The 18878-nt window shown below is 45.3% G+C and overlaps 1 protein-coding gene across 6 annotated transcripts in view; it reads left to right on the top strand.

Annotated features, from left to right (window-relative positions):
• dock8 (dedicator of cytokinesis 8) overlaps positions 1 to 18878 on the top strand; it is a 464486-nt gene that overhangs the window by 134264 nt on the left and 311344 nt on the right. Inside the window, exon 1 of one of the 6 annotated variants that reach the window (XM_070881503.1) lies at positions 3259 to 3340. The exons of the other annotated variants lie outside the window; for them this stretch is intronic. The gene's annotated coding sequence lies outside the window, so the exon portion shown is untranslated. Of the gene's footprint in view, positions 1 to 3258; positions 3341 to 18878 lie in introns of those variants that run through there. 6 annotated transcript variants of the gene reach the window in all.

The following is an 18878-nucleotide window of genomic DNA, read 5'->3' as shown; positions in this document are numbered from 1 at the left end:
TTCTAATTGTTGTACAATTGTTGTAGTTCATCCATGCGGTCTCTAAATGTCTGCCATTGTCCATCCACAGTCAACCCCTTAAGTATCATTCGCCAATCTATCCTAGCCAAGTCACGCCTCATACCTTCAAAGTTACCCTTCTTTAAGTTCTGGACCATGGTCTCTGATTTAACTGTTTCATTCTCCATCCTAATGTAGAATTCCACCATATTATGATCACTCTTCCCCAAAGGGCCTCGCACAATGAGATTGCTAATTAATCCTCTCTCATTACACAACACCCAGTCTAAGATGGCCTCCCCCCTAGTTGGTTCCTCGACATATTGGTCTAGAAAACCATCCCTTATGCACTCCAGGAAATCCTCCTCCACCGTATTGCTTCCAGTTTGGTTAGCCCAATCTGTATGCATATTAAAGTCACCCATGATAACTGCTGCACCTTTATTGCATGCACCCCTAATTTCCTGTTTGATGCCCTCCCCAACATCACTACTACTGTTTGGAGGTCTGTACACAACTCCCACTACCATCTTTTGCCCTTTGGTGTTCTGCAGCTCTACCCATATAGATTCCACATCATCCAAGCTAATGTCCTTCCTAACTATTGCATGAATCTGAGAGAGCTTTAGGATTCTACCGAATTGCTAACTTTCCCAAGGTGCAGGGAGCAATAGACTGTACGTACATCGCGATGTAGGCACCTTTTCAGGATGCAGAGGTTTTCAGAAACTGCAAGGGATTCCACTCCCTGAATGTGCAACTCGTTGTCGACCACCAGCAAATAATTATGGCAGTGAATGCTAAATTTCCTGGCAGCATCCATGATCCTCACATTCTGCGTGAGAGCACTGTATCTGACTTGTTTACCAGTCAGCCACAAGGTCAATGCTGGATGCTTGGTGACAAAGGATATGGCCACGCCACCTGGCTGATGCCACCCGTGTAACACCCACACCAAAACCGAGAGACGATACAACGAGAGCCACAGAGCCACTCGCAATATTGTCGAGAAAAGCATTGGAGTGCTTACACAGTGCTTTAGATGCCTGGACCACTCAGGAGGCGAGCTCCATTAACACCCTGAGCAGGTAGCTCAATTCGTGGTAGGGGACAAGAATTGCCAGAAGGGTCTGATGGTCCACCTCAGGAGAGAGAGGAAGAGGAGGACGAGGAGATGGACGCTGACATCAGGCCACACAATCAGGCCGATGCTGAAGCCATGCCCCCGCCCCCTGTAGACCACAGGAAAGGGCCCATGGTGTCATCATAGCTGCAAGACTCTTACATCAGGAGCTCATAAATGAGTGCTTTGTCTCAAATAAAGTTGGTGGTATTTACAAAGCTGCAATACTGCTGGGTGTGCAGGTCATACATCAATGGTGGGCATCACCTTGGTGACAGTTAATGTTTAAGTTGATTCAAGTTAACTGTAATTATACCCTTTAATGTTAAGGAACCACCAGTGTGTAACGGTGCAGCTATCTGAGCCAATGTGCAACTAGGTTATGTTAAATAAAAAACATTTAATCCGACCATTTGTCTGAAATTATAAGTATATCTGTAAAAAACACCCCACCCCCGCCCCACCCCATAACAAATTTATCACATTTACATCATTACAATGGCCCCCATTTCTCGCAAAACAGAACACAAATGCAAAACAACAAGGTAGCCCCTTGCCCTGACTCTCCCACCAAAATAGCAGCAGCAACCTAAAAATATGCCCCAGCCAACACCTGCGGCCATGCACCTCACTTTGCTTCCCCCCTGCTTCTCCACCCGACATCTATCCCTTCCTCTTCCCCTCCTGACTCCAAGCTACCTGGCCGAGGAGCTCCTCAGGCGATGCTTCATTGCGGGTGGATGATGGCAGAACCACTGCTTGGACGGATATGGGAGAGGACGGTCCCGAGGTGGGAACGTGCTCCGAACCAGAAGCAAGATGTTGCTCCTGGCTCTCGTGTCGTTGGCAATAGGAGTGCGGTACATTGGGGTGCAGTGCCGCGCTCTGGGACCACTGGGGGCCCTCTGCCACCAGGGTTCCTGGCTCCAAGGCCTCCTCCATTCCTTCCAAGTTATGTATTATTTGTTGGACAAAAACTTGGTGCCAACTATGTTCTTGGTGCTTAGTAGGCTTTTTGCTGCTGGTGAATCTCCCTCGTGCCTCCCACAACAGCCAAACAAGCACACATCACACCCACACACGCTTTCATCCCTCTCTGCTCCCTCTCTGGTTCCTCTTCTGTACATGTTATGATGACCCCTGACCTCCTGAATGGTGGGAATCGTGCGTTGCCATGCTATTGCTAAGGACGGCGACACTTTACGGCAGAAGGTCAGTGAGATTTAATGGTACAGCCCATTTCATATCGCTTGTGGTAACGCCCAATTTTAAAAATGGAGACGAGGGGTTTCGAAAATGGGCGACACGCCGGCGATCTACAAACCCATTTTTACCGCCCATGCCAGAAATAACACCCATTTTTGGGCGATCTGCACAAAAATGTTAAATCTAGCCCCATGTCCCCTACTTTTAGTTTCCACTATGAGTGGAAATATCCTCTCTGCATCCACCTTGTCAAGCCCCCTCATTATCTTACATGTTTCAATAAAATCACCTCTTATTCTTCTGAAGTGAGCAAATTGTGAGGATAAACCAAACCAGGACAAAATCTAATCTTTCAGCAGTGGTTGGGAAATGTTGCAGTAAGTGGCATGTGCTTACACAGTGTATGGATATGAATGATGGCACTATGAGGAAATGACATTCAAGGCACCGCAGAAAGCAAAACTTTGTTAGTTAACCAAACTCTTGAGATGCACACACTTGGTCACAAGGTTCAACAAGATGCAACATGATCACATGTAAAATATTATATAGTATAATATCAGTTCTGAACTATCTGGCTAGAAATGGATTGAAACTGGCTCATTTAGCACACTGTAATACAGCACTCTGCATCTCCACTACATATTCGCTGCTACATGTTAGCTATATAATTTAGATACTGAATTAACAGTTTATATCGTCCAATCAAAAACATTCCTGAAAGCTGCATTACAATGTGTAGGACTCGAAGACTTAAGGTGAAAATAATACTGACTTCCTACATTTTGTCACACTATCTATGACATCATTTCCTGAGAGTGCAGCTGCCTATCTCAGATACATGTCAATTTATTTGCAGAATCGTGTGTGGTTTTGCATGAGGCAGGAAGAAGAGTGGTTTTGTAATCACCACTTCTCTTCTTGGAGACTTCACTGCGTAGGTTTGTTCTTTTTTTATTAGCTCGAAGTCGCCATTTTAAGAAGGTAGACCTTGTCACTCGCTCATATCAGGTAAGAAACATTTTGGCAGCTCGAGGAAGTTAATGCAAAGTTGATTTTAACAAGGACATTGAATGTGATAGGCAGAAGTGCTCACTGTTATCATTCCATGCTTTGATACCATCCTGGGCAATACGCAAACTATCTTCTGTATTGGTTTCACATTCTAGTGATAGTCTGATTTTATCCAGTGTGATGGTGTTTCTTTGCAATGTCAAACCAATAATGCAAAACGTTTACATTAGACTTGATCATTCATCATTCTGATGTACTGACTGGTGTATTTAGACAAGTTACATTTTGCTGTGCTTCACCATTTTGCTCTGTTGCAAAGTGAGCAGCCATTGATAGAAACCAGAAGGTTGGCTTATAATTGCGATTTTATAATTTTAAAAAACTGCTATTAAATGGTATCAATGTACTGTGGTAACGGCCATAAAAGCATTGAGATGTGCTTGAAATTTATAATGTCGTTGTGTGTTTTTAAATGTAATTAGTGTGTCATGAAAGGGTCAATATTGAGATTATAAATTTTTCCACTAGCTTCAAATATAACTTGCTGTTCAGTAGATAATTGGATTCAAATATTACTTAAGAATAATTGTAAATTATATTGATGACAGTTGCTTTACAGAACAAAATTTAAAATCGTTGCAAACTAGTATTATAGTAGTGTTGGGAACAGTTGCTGTTGATGTGTGGCATCACATCAGCATTTGTGTTCCTGATCTGGCTTGAGATCTGTAGGTCATAGAGACAGAATTAGTTTATGTTCAAGGGAAGAGTAGATAGGCAAAAGGGACCTAAAGGAGAGAGAAAAAAGGTGTCCACAAAGGTAGAACTCACTAATGCAAGTTCATCTCATTTTATCCCCTCATTTTCGTTTGGAAGCCAAATATTTCCTATTTACCAGTTTCCCCCGACTATGCTATAGCTCTAACAACACAAATGTTGAACCAACCGATGGAAAACACATGAGAACAGTAGGAGTTAAATTATCCTTCAAGTTGTATCTCTCTCTTGAACTCAGCAGGGTGCATTACCAAGTTAGGCAAGTGGTCTGTGCTTCTTGGGGGGTTGGGGGGAGGGATGCTATTGTTGCAAACGTGGGTTACGCTATCATAAAGAGCACTGTGAATCAACTCCCACAGAAGTAAACCTTTCAGGCCCCAAAATACATCTTCATACCGCCCGTTGTTTGCCGCTACGGGTGTCATTTTGGTTTGAAAATGCCACCCATGGTGTGTGCGCACACTTTTGGTGCGGGCCGCACTGGATGCCATCTTGGGTAGGATATTGCAGTGGGCACAGTGCGCTGGAAGTATGCAGAATAGGCAGATTGTGATGTCAAGCAGCGCTGATTTGACGTCAGCGCTGCCAATTTGGGGCTCAACGCATCAGCTAATGCCCTTTCATAAGCTTGCACAGCTGAACACATGTCCAGCAGCAGGAAGGACCCCTCGCCTCCCTCCCACCAGCGTTATTCAAAAAGATGATCAACTAATTACAGGTTAGCTACTGGTTGATTTTCCACTGGGCTGTTGCTGAGTTTGTAGAAGTGTTTGTTGGTTTGTACAGTTATTTAAAGTTGATGAAGTCTACAGGGAATGGTACAGCAGGTGCTGAAGGACACTTTCCTGACTTCAAGGATTCTGCACAGACCACTTACTTGTGGGGGAATCTAGAACTAGGGGGCATAGTCTAACAATAAGGGGTCATCCATTTAAAACTGAGATGAGGAGGAATTTCTTCTCTCAGAGGGTTGTAAATCTGCGGAATTCTCTGCCCCAGAGAGCTGTGGAGGCTGGGTGTTTGAATATATATTTAAGGTGGAGAGAGACAGATATTTGAATGATAAGTGAGTGAAGGTTTACGGGGAGTGGGCAGGGAAGTGGAATTGAACCCGAGATCAGATGAGCCCATGATCTTATTAAATGGCAGAGCAAGCTCAAGAGGCCAAATGGCCTACTCCTGCTCCTATTTCTTATGTTCTTATGTTCTTAAGACATCGGTGCACTAATAGGCATTCCACTTGGCCTACAGCATGGCAGGGAGAATGCGCAGAGGCAACAAAGGAGGAGGGGGAGAAGGGCTATCAGCAGGAGGCCATATCCAACCAGGGTGTTTAGGGGGCAATACTCCTACCCGAACCTCAGTGAAGAACAGTGTGTCAGATATCTGAGCTTCAACAAGGATGTCTTCATTGAATATGCCAGCTGCTGCAGCCACATCTGCAATCTCAGAACAGGGTGAGGACCGCTTTGCCAGTGGCTGTGAAGGTCACGGTGCCCATGAGCTTATATGCGTTGGACTCCTTCCAGGCTTGAGCAGGAGATATTTGAAACATCTCCCAGTTTTCCGTGCACTGTTGCATGAGGGAGGTAACTGCGGCTCTGTATTTCAAGAGAGCTGACTACATTTCCTTCTCTCTGACCAGAGAGCAGCAGGCGAAGCGAAGCGAGCACGTGGCTTCACGAGGATTGCAGGCTTCCCCATGGTGCATGATGCCATTGACTGCACGCACACAACTTGGGGGCGGCACATGTAAATCCTGAGATGTACCGGAACAGAAAGGGATCTCACTCCCTTAATGTCCAGCTGGCGTGTGGCCATACTCAGCAAATCATGCTCTTAAATGCTTTGTATTCTGCAAGCAGTCATGGTGCCCTCTGTTCTGTGGCAGTCCGTGGCCCATCCACATTTAAGCCAGACAACAAACCAGCGGACGACTACTGGGCAACAAGGACGTTAACAATATGGCTCATGACTCCGGTGTGCAACCCACACACGTGGGCAGCATACACCAAAGGAACGCCATGCTGCCACATTAAAATATAATCAAGCTCACCATTGGTGCTTCCACTTCCTGGACCGCTCTGGAGGAGCCCTGCAGTACTTGGCAGAGCGGGTGTCGAGATTCCTGGTGGTCTACTACATGCTGCACAATCTCGCCATCATGAGGGCACAGCCTTTACCACCAGCCATACGTGACCAGCTGAGGAGGAGGAGGACGAGGAAGGGTTTATTTCTCGATGTATAGAATTGAAAAGTAGGGAAGTTATGCTAAACCTGTATGGGACCTTGGTTAGAGTACTGCATACAGTTCTGGTCGCCATATTATAAAAGGGATACAGAGGCACTGTAGAAGGTGCAGAAATTTACAAGGATGATACCAGAAATGCGAGGGTATACATATCAGGAAAGGATGAACAGACTGGGGGCTAGATTTTCGGCTTTGATGATTTTTAGGCGGTAATGGTGGCGGGGCGGTAAAGTTTGCGCCCGGGAACAGTTTGCGCCTCAGTCATCAAAATTGAGCAACTGGGCCCTGAGTGTGGGGCGGAGCACTAAGGGAAGTGTTGTACACCCCTCTTAGGCGCTAGACCGGCTAAGCATGGGAAAATCCCGAGCTAAAGAGTCGGCCAGGGAGCGCTCCGAGGGAGGCCTGTAGATTTTTATTAAAAACCTGAAAAAAACCCCACAAAAACACTCCCAATACATAGCCCACGCCACCACAACATAAATTGCAAAACAAATTAATAGAAAAAACAATCACACTTACCTCTCTGCAGTCTGTATAGGTTGGACCGCCCTTATTTACAAGCGGTCCCAGCAGGGTGCGCTGCGGGGCGTACGGGTCAGGTGCGACTCAAAAAGCACACCAGTGTCGCACACCGACGCAGCTTTTCTGGGTGGTACTGCTCCGCGCCACTGCAAAACCAACCCCGACCGCCAGCCCAGAATACCTCATTGCCGCCCCTGGGTCTCCTTTCTCGTGAAAAAAGAAGGCTGAGGGATGACCGAATAGAAGTCTTTAAAATTATGAAAGATTATGATAGAGTGGATATAGAGAGAATGTTTCTATTTGTTCGGAAGAGCATAACTAGAGGCCATCAATATAAGATAGTCACCAAGAAATCCAATAGGGAATTCAGAACTAAATTCTTTAGCCAAAGATTGGTGATCATGTGAAACTCGCGACCACAGGCAGTGGTTGAAGCGAATGATATAGATGCATTTAATGGGAGGCTAGACAAGCATATGAGCGAGAAGGGAATAGAGGGTTATGCAGATAGATTTAGATGAGGAAAGACGGGAGGAAGCTCGAGCGGAACATGAATGCCGGTATGGACTGGATGGGCCGACTGGCCTGTTTCTGTGCCGTATATCCTATGTAATCCTATGAAGAGGAAGGGAAGAGGAGGAGGAAGCAACCCAGACAGTTTCTTTCTGGCCGGGCTGTCTGTGACTGACTCATCCGGCTCTGATATCAGTAAACGCAACCCCAATTCCACATTCAGCAATAGTCCCACACCTTACCTTCCGTCTGTCACTGGCCATCACAGCATCTGCATGGCCACAATGCAAAAATAAAATCCAACACGAAATAAACATTCAAAACCAAATTTATGAATTAAACAATGCATACAAAAGTAAACTAATTATCCTTGTGCATTCCCTTAGTGTCTGGCTTCCGTGTGCCTTTGTTTATTCTAGTGCTCCTACACAGTGCTACCCCAGTGGCTGCAGCATGGCTGATGGAAGACTGCTGACTTTCAGTGGAGGAGACTGCAGATGGCCTTACAGCACGACCTCAAGCAGCTCTGGGTCTAGAAGACCTGGCTTCGGACTGAACCATCTCAGCATGGGTGGCAGCAGTCTGAGCTGACTGGCTGACCGACAACAGCGAGGGCACTGGCGGAGTGATAGGGGTGGGAGGACAAATGCTGTCATCCTGAGAGAGGATAGCAGGTTCTTGCCCCACAGAGCCACTGCCTCTTTCCTGGGGTGGCGCCTCAACAATCTAAGTAATGTGTTGGAGAACAGATTGCTGGACTGCGGTGATACCCTGCAAGTCCTTTGAATACTGGTAAGTGTAACTACAATGGCAGCAGTCTGAGCTTGGGTGGCAGCAAGCTGAGCTAGCACGACAGAATTCTGAGTTCTTTTGCAGCATCCAGATGTTGGGTGGCTTCTGCTTGTGCTGCAATGGAAGCTGAGACACCGGCCATCAGACGCTGCATCCTGGTTGGGTCCGCAAGTATGCTAAAGGAGTTGGCCATCACTTCCACGCTGGAAAGGATGGACCTCAAGCTCTGGGCAAAGCCCTGTACCACTTTCATGCTGGACTTCTCCATGCTCCTTGACATTGCACTCAAGCTTTCTGGCAGGCCTGCCAATGCACCAAGCATTTAATTGTGCATAGCCTGCTTCTCTAGTCCGCCCCATTGAAGTGCTCATCTGAGTCCTCTGCAACAGAATTCATGTGCAACCTCATCCTCTGGGGGAGCTGGCACATGCGCTACCCTTTCCCCCTGCCCTGACTGCCACTCGTGCCTGGTGTCTCACCACGTGCAGGTCCCATAGCTAGCTATCCTCTAAAGTGTGCGTAGTGTCAGTATCTGAGCCGGTGGCTGCGAGCATGAAATCGAGTGACAGTGCTTTGTCTTCATCATTACTGCCGCCTTTCTCTTGCACGTGTTGCTCTTCCACCACTGCCTGGCCAGGTTGCAGTTTTTGCATATCTGAAAGAAGTAAGGCAAAAGGATAGGGCTGCACTGCAGGGAGGGGGGAAAATAAGGGGTGCATGCTTACACCATCTGCAACTTTTAAATCAAAAGACATTGTGGGATGTGAGAAGCAGGATTAGGTATGAGGATATTGTCATCTTCAATTGATTCAGTCCCACTGCTGGCTACGGCCTCAGCGATGACCGCTCCAATGATGGTGACCACCGGTTCCTCCATCGGGGCAAGGTCATGCAGGCACACTTCTCCCCTGGCGGTTAGCTCCTACTGCCTCTGGTTATGCACCAACAAGAGATCGGAAAGTGTTTCAGTGAGTATGGTGCAATGTGTTTGGGTGATGTGTCTGTCATGGTTGAATAACTAGCGGTGTGTGCAAGCTGTGACATGTGGGTGTGAGGCTTGCAACAGTGCTAAGCGTGTGTGGGTGAGGTGAAGCTAAGAATATGAGGTATGAGTCCTGATTGATCGAGATTGTTAGTAGGTGAGTGATGGGGGTGTGGTGCATTGAGCCATGTATGAGGCTAGTGGTGCAGTTGGTAGGACATGGCATTTGAAGACGAATTCACTAACCTTGACCACTCCTGTAAGGTAATTGAACCTTTTGCAGAACTGCAACCAGGTCCTCAGGGCTTGACTGCTGGCATTGACACCCATAGCTACCTGTTCCCACTGCCTCCACAGAGTTTGTCCAGAAGGCCTTCAGCCCCCCGCCCCCTGTGGCTAGAGAACCTCTCTTCTCTTGTTCACCTCCTCCATCAAGGCCTCCAGTGCAGCATCTGAGAACCTTAAAGCATGCTCTTTCCCTGTTGCGCCATTATTCACTGTTCTTGCAGGTCACTGTTCTTTCTCAGCCATTTTCAGCACCTGCTCCAGCCACAATGTTTTAAGAGGTGCAGGGTGGCTTTAAGTAGTGCCATCTAGCTTTAAGTGGTGCTAGCCTTGCACAAAGTTGAGTCCCCTACTGAGATGTTCAACCACTCAACAGCAAGTTTACTGTTACCTCAATGCTGTCACCCTTTAAATTAGCAGGCATCACGAAGTTTGTGTGCTGCCTGCATTGGAATCAACGGGTGCAGGTTAGTCGCACATTGCGATTCCTGGGCCTGTCTTCAGGGGCTTTTGAATTTAGCTTCAGCAGACTGCTTGAGAGAGTGACTGATGCGACTGAACTCGAAAAGGTATTTACGACAGACCCTTATTTGTAACGTCCATTAGAGGCAACTGTAAATGTGCATGCAACTTCCCTCTGGATGCTAACTGGCTTAATCATTCATGTGGTTGTCTCGTGTGATTTGGAATTGGCTGCGGTAATTACCAATTGCTCCTGGTGACGACAGCTCTGTTAACCCATTGTGCTGGACATAATTTGTGCTAATAAATGCATAATCTTTTTTGCTGGTTTGGCCGATTTTGGGCGAATTGCACTGAAAACTCCAGCACAACCTAGTGGAAGCTTCTGCCCCTGATTTCTTCCAACAGTGACAAAATATTTTAGCAAATGGCACCAAGCTGGCAATAATGCTGGTGGAGACTCAGACTCATTTCTTTCCTGGGGGCAATGCCTTGTACCTGCTGATCAGAGTATTGGGTCCCACACCTTTCTCATTTCTGTGGGACTTCACATTTTTAGCATCCATTAAGCAAGAGAATAGATTTTAATCAATGGCAGATCGGGTAATGAATTGGTGACTGTTTTTGTGCAACAGAATTGGTGCGTGCATGTACTATTTGACACAAATATGGGTTTTGATGGTATCTCAGTAGAAGAATAAACCGCAAAATATAAAACCACCAAAGATGCAAGCCAGAAAGCAACACGTCAGGTGACTTGGATAGACTGAGTAATACAGGAGTACATTAAGCAATACTGAAATATACTAAACTGAACAACTTGAATAAGAATTAACTGAACATGCATACATCATACGCATTAACGATTTAGATGAAGGAATTGAGTGTAATATCTCCAAGTTTGCAGATGACACTAAACTGGGTGGCGGTGTGAGCTGTGAGGAGGATGCGTAGAGGTTGCAGGGTGACTTGGACAGGTTAGATGAGTGGGCAAACGCATGGCAGATGCAATATAATGTGGATAAATGTGAGGTTATCCATTTTGGGGGCAAAAACACGAAGGCAGAATATTATCTGAATGGCGGCAGATTAGGAAAAGGAGAGGTGCAACAAGACCTGGGTGTCATGGTTCATCAGTCATTGAAAGTTGGCATGCAAGTACAGCAGGCGGTAAAGAAGGCAAATGGTATGTTGGCCTTCATAGCTAGGGGATTTGAGTATAGGAGCAGGGAGGTCTTACTGCAGTTGTACAGGACCTTAGTGAAGCCTCACCTGGAATATTGTGTTCAGTTTTGGTCTCCTAATCTGAGGAAGGATGTTCTTGCTATTGAGGGGCTGCAGCAAAGGTGCACCAGACTGATTCCAGGGATGGCTGGACTGTCATATGAGGAGAGACTGGATCAACTGGGCCTTTATACACCGGAGTTTAGAAGGATGAGAGGGGATCTTATAGAAACTTATAAGATTCTGACGGGACTGGACAGGTTAAATGCAGGAAGAATGTTCCCGATGTTGGGGAAGTCCAGAACCAGGGGACATAGTCTTAGGATAAGAGGTAGGCCATTTAGGACTGAGATGAGGAGAAACTTCTTCACTCAGAGAGTTGTTAACCTGTGGAATTCTCTGCCGTAGAGAGTTGTTGATGCCAGTTCATTGGATATATTCAAGAGGGAGTTAGATATGGCCCTTACGGCTAAGGGGATCAAGGGGTATGGGGAGAAAGCAGGAAAGGGGTACTGAGGGAATGAGCAGCCATGATCTTATTGAATGGCGGTGCAGAGTCGAAGGGTCAAATGGCCTACTCCTGCACCTATTTTCTATGTTTCTATGAGACTAACAGGTCAAATACATACCCACTATAATGTGCCATACCTGAGTGCAGTAGTGAGGGAGTACTGCTCTGTCGGAGGTACCAGCTTTCGAATGCGATGTTAAATCAAGGCTTCACCTCGCAGGACGTAAAAGATCCAAGGGCTCTATTCAAAGAAGAGAATTGGAGTTGTCCCTGGTATCCTGGCCAACATTTATCCCTCAACCAACATAACTAAAACAGATTATGTGGTCATTTATTTCATTGCTATATGTGGGATCTTGCTTGTGGGACCTTCGGCCAAATGTTGCCTTGATGTCAAGGGCAGTCATTCTCACGTCACCTCTGGAATTCAGCTCTTTTGTTCTGGAGCTGAGTCGTCCTGACGGAAACCAAACGATGAGCAGCTTATTGGTGAGTAAGTGCTGCTTGATAGCACTGTTGATGACATCTTCTATCACTTTGCTGATGATTGAGAGTAGACTGATGAGGTGGTAATTCACCAGATTGGATTTGTCCTGCTTTTTGTGGACAAGGCATACCCGGACCGTTTTTCAGAGTGTCAGGTAGATGCCAGTGTTGTAGCTGTACTAGAATAACTTGGCTAGAGGCGTGGCTGGGATGTTGGGGCACATTGCCTTTGCTGTATCCAGTATGCTCAGGATATCAAGTGGAGTGAATTGAATTGCCTAACGACTGGCTTCTGTGATGGTGGAGACCTCAGGAGAAGGCTGAGATTGATTATCCACTCAGCATTTCTGGCTGAAGATAGTTGCCAGCACTTCAGCCTTGTCTTTTGCATTCGCATGCTGGGCTCCACCATCATTGAGGATGAGGGTGTTCATGGAGCCTACTTCTTTTTTTATTCATTCATGGGATGTGGGCATTGCTGGCAAGGCTAGTATTTATTGTCCATCCCTAATTGCCCTTGAGAAGGTGGTGATGAGCCGTCTTCATGAATTGCTGTAGTGAAGTTACTCCCACAGTGCTGTTACGGAGGGAGTTCCAGGATTTTCACCAAGTGATGATGAAGGAAAGGCGATATCGTCCCAAATCAGGATGGTGTGTAACTTGGAGGAGAACGTGTACATGGTGGTGTTCCCATGCGCCTGCTGCCCTTGTCCTTCTAAGTGGTCGAGGTCGCTGGTTTGGGAAGTGCTGCCGAAGAAGCCCTGGTGAGTTGCTGCAGTGCATCTTGTAGTTGGTACACTCTGCAGCCACAGTGCGCCGGTGGTGGAGGGAGTGAATGTTTAAGGTGGTGAACGGGGTGCCAATCAAGCGGGCTGCTTTGTCCTGGATGATGTTGAGCTTCCTGAGTGTTGTTGGAGCTGCACACATCGCATTAGTTGTTTAATTGTCCATCACCATTCACGACTGGATGTGGTAGGATGGCAGAGCTTTGATCTGATCCGTTCATTGTAGGATCGCTTAGCTCAGTCTATAGCATGCTGCTTCCGCTATTTAGCATGAATGCAGTTCTGTGTTGTAGCATCACCAGATTGGTACCTCATTTTTAGATACGCCTGATGCTGCTCCTGGCATGCTCTTCTACACTCCTCATTGAACCAGGGTTGGTCCCCTGGCTTGATGGTAATGGTAGAGTGAGGGATATGCCATGAGGTTACAGATTGTGGTGGAATACAATTCTGCTGCTGCTGATGTTTTCAGCTGCTAGATCTGTTCTAAATCTATCCCACTTAGCATGGTGGTAGTGCCATCGTACCACACAACATGGTGGAGGGCGTCCGTATTATGAAGCTGGGACTTAGTCTCCACAAGGACTGTGCGGTGGTCACTCCTACCAATACTTTCATGGACAGATGCATCTGCAACAGGTAGATTGGTGAGGGCGAGGTCAAGTAGGGTTTTCCCCTCATGTTGGTTCTCTCACCACCTGCTGCAGGCTAAGTTAGGACTCGGCGACCTCGGTCAGTAGTGCTGCTACTGAGCCACTTTTGGTGATGGATATTGAAGTCCCCCACCCAGAGTATGCTCTGTGCCCTTGCTACCCTCTGTGCTTCTTCAAAGTGATGTTCAACATAGAGGAATACAGAATTTTCAACTGATAGAGGGTGGTAGGTGGTAATCTGCCGGAGGTTTTATTGCCCATGCTTGACCCGATGTCTTGAGACTTCATGGAGTCCAGAGTCAATGTCGAAGACTCCCAGGACTACTCCCTCCTGATTGTATACCACTGTGCTGCCACCTCTGGTGGGTCTGCACTTCTGGTGGGACAGGACATATGATTTATGGAGGATTCTGGGACATTGGCTGAAAGTTATGAGTATGGCTATATCAGCATGTTGCTTGACTAGTTTGTGGGACAGCTCTCCCAATTATAGCACAAGTCCCCAGATGTTAGTGAAGAGGACTTTGCAGGGTCGACTGGGCTGGGTGTGCCATTATCGTGTCTAGCTCGATGCCGGGTGGTCCTCTGCTTTTATTCTTAGTATATTTCCTTTCGTGTTTTTGTACAGCTGAGTGGCTTGCTCGTCCATTTCAGAGTCAACCACATGCTGTAGGTTTGGAATCACATGTAGGCCAGACTAGGTAAAGGTGGCAGATTTCCTTCCCTAAAGGACATTAGTGAACCCCAGATGGGTTTTTATGACAATCCAGTAGTTTCATGGTCACCATTATGATGCTAGCTTTTTATTCCAGATTTATTTAATTAACTGAATTAAAATTCCCCAGCTACCCTGATGTGAACTCATGTCTCTGGATCACTACTCCAGGCCTCTGGATTACTAGTCCAGTAACATAACCACTATGCTACCGTATCCCTATGCTGTGCATAAATTGGCTGCTGCATTTCCTATATTACAATAATGACTACACTTCACAAAGTACTTGGCTGTAAAATGCTTTGGGATGCTCTGCCGTTATGAAAGCTGCTATATAAATGTAAGTCTTCCTAATTTCTTCTCTACTATATAAACAGTAATCAGTGCTACATGTTTCTCTCCACACTTGAAGCTAAATTTAGGCACTTGCAAAATCCATGACTATGCATGAAGCGGAGTAGCATTGTGAGCTGGGGGGAGGGCCGGGTAGGGTTTGGGAGGGCTTGGGAGGGCGGCGAGAGAAATTCTCAAGCTGGTCCTGGAGCAGAAGCAACATTGAAGATTATGGGACGTATTGTGTTGAATACAGTGCAAAGGTTGAATCCCAGCTCAGAACTGGTGAATAAATCATGCAACTGAGAATATGCAGGGCACAGGACAGAACCGGTGGCGCCTGCAGATCATCAGACAATGGAAAGAGGAATATTGAGGAAGAATTTTCAAAGGAGCAAATGAAATGTCAATTTAGGATGGATGAAGAGCTAATTTAAAATGAATCAATTGCCTATTGAAAGTAATTGATTCTCCTTTACAAACAAGTAATTGGAGACAAACTGCAGTAAAACCTGACCATTGAAACTATTATTTGTATCGTTTTCATTCATTTGCGTATCTGCGCTAGACAATAAAGGAGCTCCAGTACTTATTTGTATCTACAACAAATTAACTAAGCCAACTCATTGATTTGATTCATTTATATAGTCAGGAATCAAGCATTGATTAACTGCTTTCAGTACTTAATTGCTACAGTTGGATAGTTCAGGCAAAAGAGCATTCAAAAGGCTGATCGGTCTTGTCTTTGACTTATGTTCTTACATCTTATGAGTATTAATACTATGCATCTATTTATGAATATTTATATAGCTAGTTTGTATACGGTATTGTTAGAGCACGTTAAGTATATCAGAATTCACATTTAGCAAGAAGTAATCTGCATTTTATGTATTTATTGATCACAATATATATTCATATAGTTAGTAAGAGCCATTCAGTGTTTATTAAAAGATAGCATTAGTTAGCATATGTTGATGAGTGTTTTATAGATTACTCACTCCTAGCAGCCTGAGGGGAATTCAAAAAAAATGCCAGATTAAATTCAGTCAGCACAGAATCAGAAACTGGAAAAGCACTAATTAGGGACTGGATATGCCAGATTTGAGAGAAAATCAGTAAAGCTTGAAGTCGTAAGCGAATAGCTTAATTTTTCCAAGTAGCAAGGTACCTCACCATTGGTGCATACTGAGAAAATTAACCTCAACCTGTTGAAGTCTACAACCTAAAATTAGCACAGACTCAGACACTTAGCAAATGGGCAACTTCTCTGGTATCAGTAGATGTCCCACCCAGTGTGGGGCTGACTATACACTCACTCAAAATTGATACACACTGGTTGGATAGGGGTCACCCTTGATCAACCCAACTGCTGCCCTCAAAATCCTAAGGACAGCTCTATCCACACTGCACAAACAAGAATCAGACAGACACACACGCACCATATGATGTGATACACTGTAGTATTCTACTGATGTAGTTGTACCAGTTATTTCATTTAGGTTTATTCTAACGTGTGTTGGATTGTGATGAAGAGGCTGGAATAGTGTCATCATGCTCACTTGGCCCCTGGCTTAGTGTATATGACAGTGATCCAAAGTGCTGATTTTGAAACAAGGACAGATGGTAAAACATGACCACTCTGGAAAAATTAATCGCAGGCCAACTTCTTCTCACCTGAAGCATTATTTTCAGTGCAGAAGCAAGTCTTTGTTCAAAATGTACAATGTCTGGAACTGAAACATAAAATGGAACCAATAACATAGTGCATATTCCCACAGGCACTGCGGTGCATCGGGCAGGGTACCTTGCATTATCATGCACTGAGGCCCGAAATCCACTCAGCACATACTGTGTACAGCATGTTATAGTGTGGGTCCCAAGTGTTAATGGCACATAAAACCTGAGCTCACCCTGCACAAGGTTCCTTAAGGCCCCAGTTTCTATGTAGATTACAGGCAAGTCCCTTAATGCATCAAGAATGCCTGAGCAGCATTCCAGATCCCATTCCAATGGGTACTTCAAATCAGACCTTTATTAAAATGGATGGTTTGCACAGCTGGGTGGCTCTATCCTCCACGTAGGGCCGTCGGGGTTGCTAGATCTCCTGCTCCATGGCCTCCAAAGCTCAATCAGTGCATCAGACATTTTTGTGGAAGCTTTGTTATTATTGCTAAAAAAAATTATACATATTTTAGGGGAGCCAACATCTGCTGGTACCTCATAACTTTCCACCTCAGCCTCTGCATTCTCCCAATGCACATATGTTATGAGTTAGAAGTGTCATCAAAATATTTTAAATTAGCTAACGGGTGCAAGATCAGCTTGAAGTCCCATGGGTGTGGCCAGTGCCTAACGAGGAGTATGACTGTAAATTGATTTACTTCAGGATTGTAAGAAAAATCAGCTCCTGATACCAATTCAGAACTGACTTTATTGGACAGGTTAGATGCAGGAAGAATGTTCCCAATGTTGGGGAAGTCCAGAACCAGGGGACACAGTCTAAGGTTAAGGGGTAAGCCATTTAGGACCGAGATGAGGAGGAATTTCTTCACCCAGAGAGTGGTGAACCTGTGGAATTCTCTACCACAGAAAGTTGTTGAGGTCAATTCACTAAATATATTCAAAAAGTAGTTAGATGAAGTCCTTACTACTAGGGGGATCAAGGGGTATGGCGAGAAAGCAGGAATGGGGTACCGAAGTTGCATGTTCAGCCATGAACTCATTGAATGGCGGTGCAGGCTAGAAGGGCCGAATGGCCTACTCCTGCACCTATTTTCTATGTTTCTATGTTTCTATGGATATGGAGCTGAATGAAATAAGTATGAGCAGTCAAATTTGAATCACCTGCCTGTCTCCTGTTCTACTGACATGTTGCACATGCCATGGGCAGGTGCAGAATTCACTGAGTTAAGGTGACAATTCACTCTCTATTGCTGCATAGTTCTTACAGGTCGTGTTGACCAAGCTTTCAAGTTGGGTAAGTTGCATACCTATTAAAGCAACGTAGCTGATATCTCAAAGTAGGGCAAGACAAAGTTGTTTTGAGGAAATGGTATTAATCTGTCCAGCATCTCATAACAGGTACAGCTTCTGTTGAAGCTGTGTATGGCTATTGTTCCAATGATACGCAGTCATTGAGCTGGAGTTTGATCAAAAACCGGCACCACTGGTTTGCCACCCATAAAACCGCAATGATTCTGCTATTAAGAACGCCGGAAAATTCCTGAACAAAAAAAGGAAAAAATCCGCCTGCCGGGAAAAATCAGTGTTGTACGAGGATTCGTAGCGATCCTCGTCAACTTTAGTCTGAGGCTGCGAGTTGGGTCTAGGGAGGGGGGGAAAAAACACAAAATATTTTTACAAAAAAACAAAAATTTAAAAATCGCAAAACATTCACAAGACAAAAGCAAAATACTGTGGATGCTGGAATCTGGAATAAAACCAGAAAATGCTGGAAATCTCAGCGGGTCAGGCAGCATCTGTGGAGAGGAAGCAGAGCCAACATTTCAGGTTGATGACCCTTTGTCAGACTGGAGAGTGTTCAGAAAAAATGGATTCTTAACCAGCACTGAAAGGGGGAGGGGAAGAAAGAACAAAGGGGAAGGTCTGTGATAGGTTGGAAGACAGGAGCAATTGGAGAGACAAAAAAGGATTATGGCTCAAATTGAAATGGTAATGCCAGGAGTCGGAAAACATTAGTCAAGATAGGGTGTTCACAAGACCCTTTTCTACTGAATCGCTGCAAAGGAATTAAAAAAAAACATTTAGCTTACCTTTTTTGCAGGGTTTCAAACCTACCGCCGTTCTAAGGGCTGCTCCAACTGTTTTTTCCCTGGAGGTTTATCAACTGTTGCACGCTGGCTGTCCTCTCCACAGCCGTATTTCAAAACCGTGGCGGAACATTTCCATGAATTTCCCACCGAGTGGTTTTCCACCCAAAACTAAGAAATACTGTCGAAAAACGTGGCGGAAGGCTGATGAAATTCCAGCCCATGATATGTGCCCTAATGTCTGTTTTTACATGTAATTCAATGCTATTTAGTACATGTCCTGACACAGGCTAGAAGTATGTCTAAATATTAAGGAGTCCAATTTAATTCTGACTGAAACATCCAACTTAGAGTTGATTTCCTGGTGTAGAGTGGATGAAATATAAGTGCCCTGATGTAGCAAACTTGGCCCAATCCAATATGTAGCAGTGAGAAGAGAGTGTAATACACTGGAAAGAGTTGCAATCAAAAAGT

Source organism: Pristiophorus japonicus, chromosome 1 (genome assembly GCF_044704955.1).
Source record: "Pristiophorus japonicus isolate sPriJap1 chromosome 1, sPriJap1.hap1, whole genome shotgun sequence".
NCBI lineage: Eukaryota > Metazoa > Chordata > Chondrichthyes > Pristiophoridae > Pristiophorus > Pristiophorus japonicus.
The sequence above is the reverse complement of the archived record's forward strand: the minus strand, read 5'-3'. Positions and strand labels throughout refer to the sequence as shown.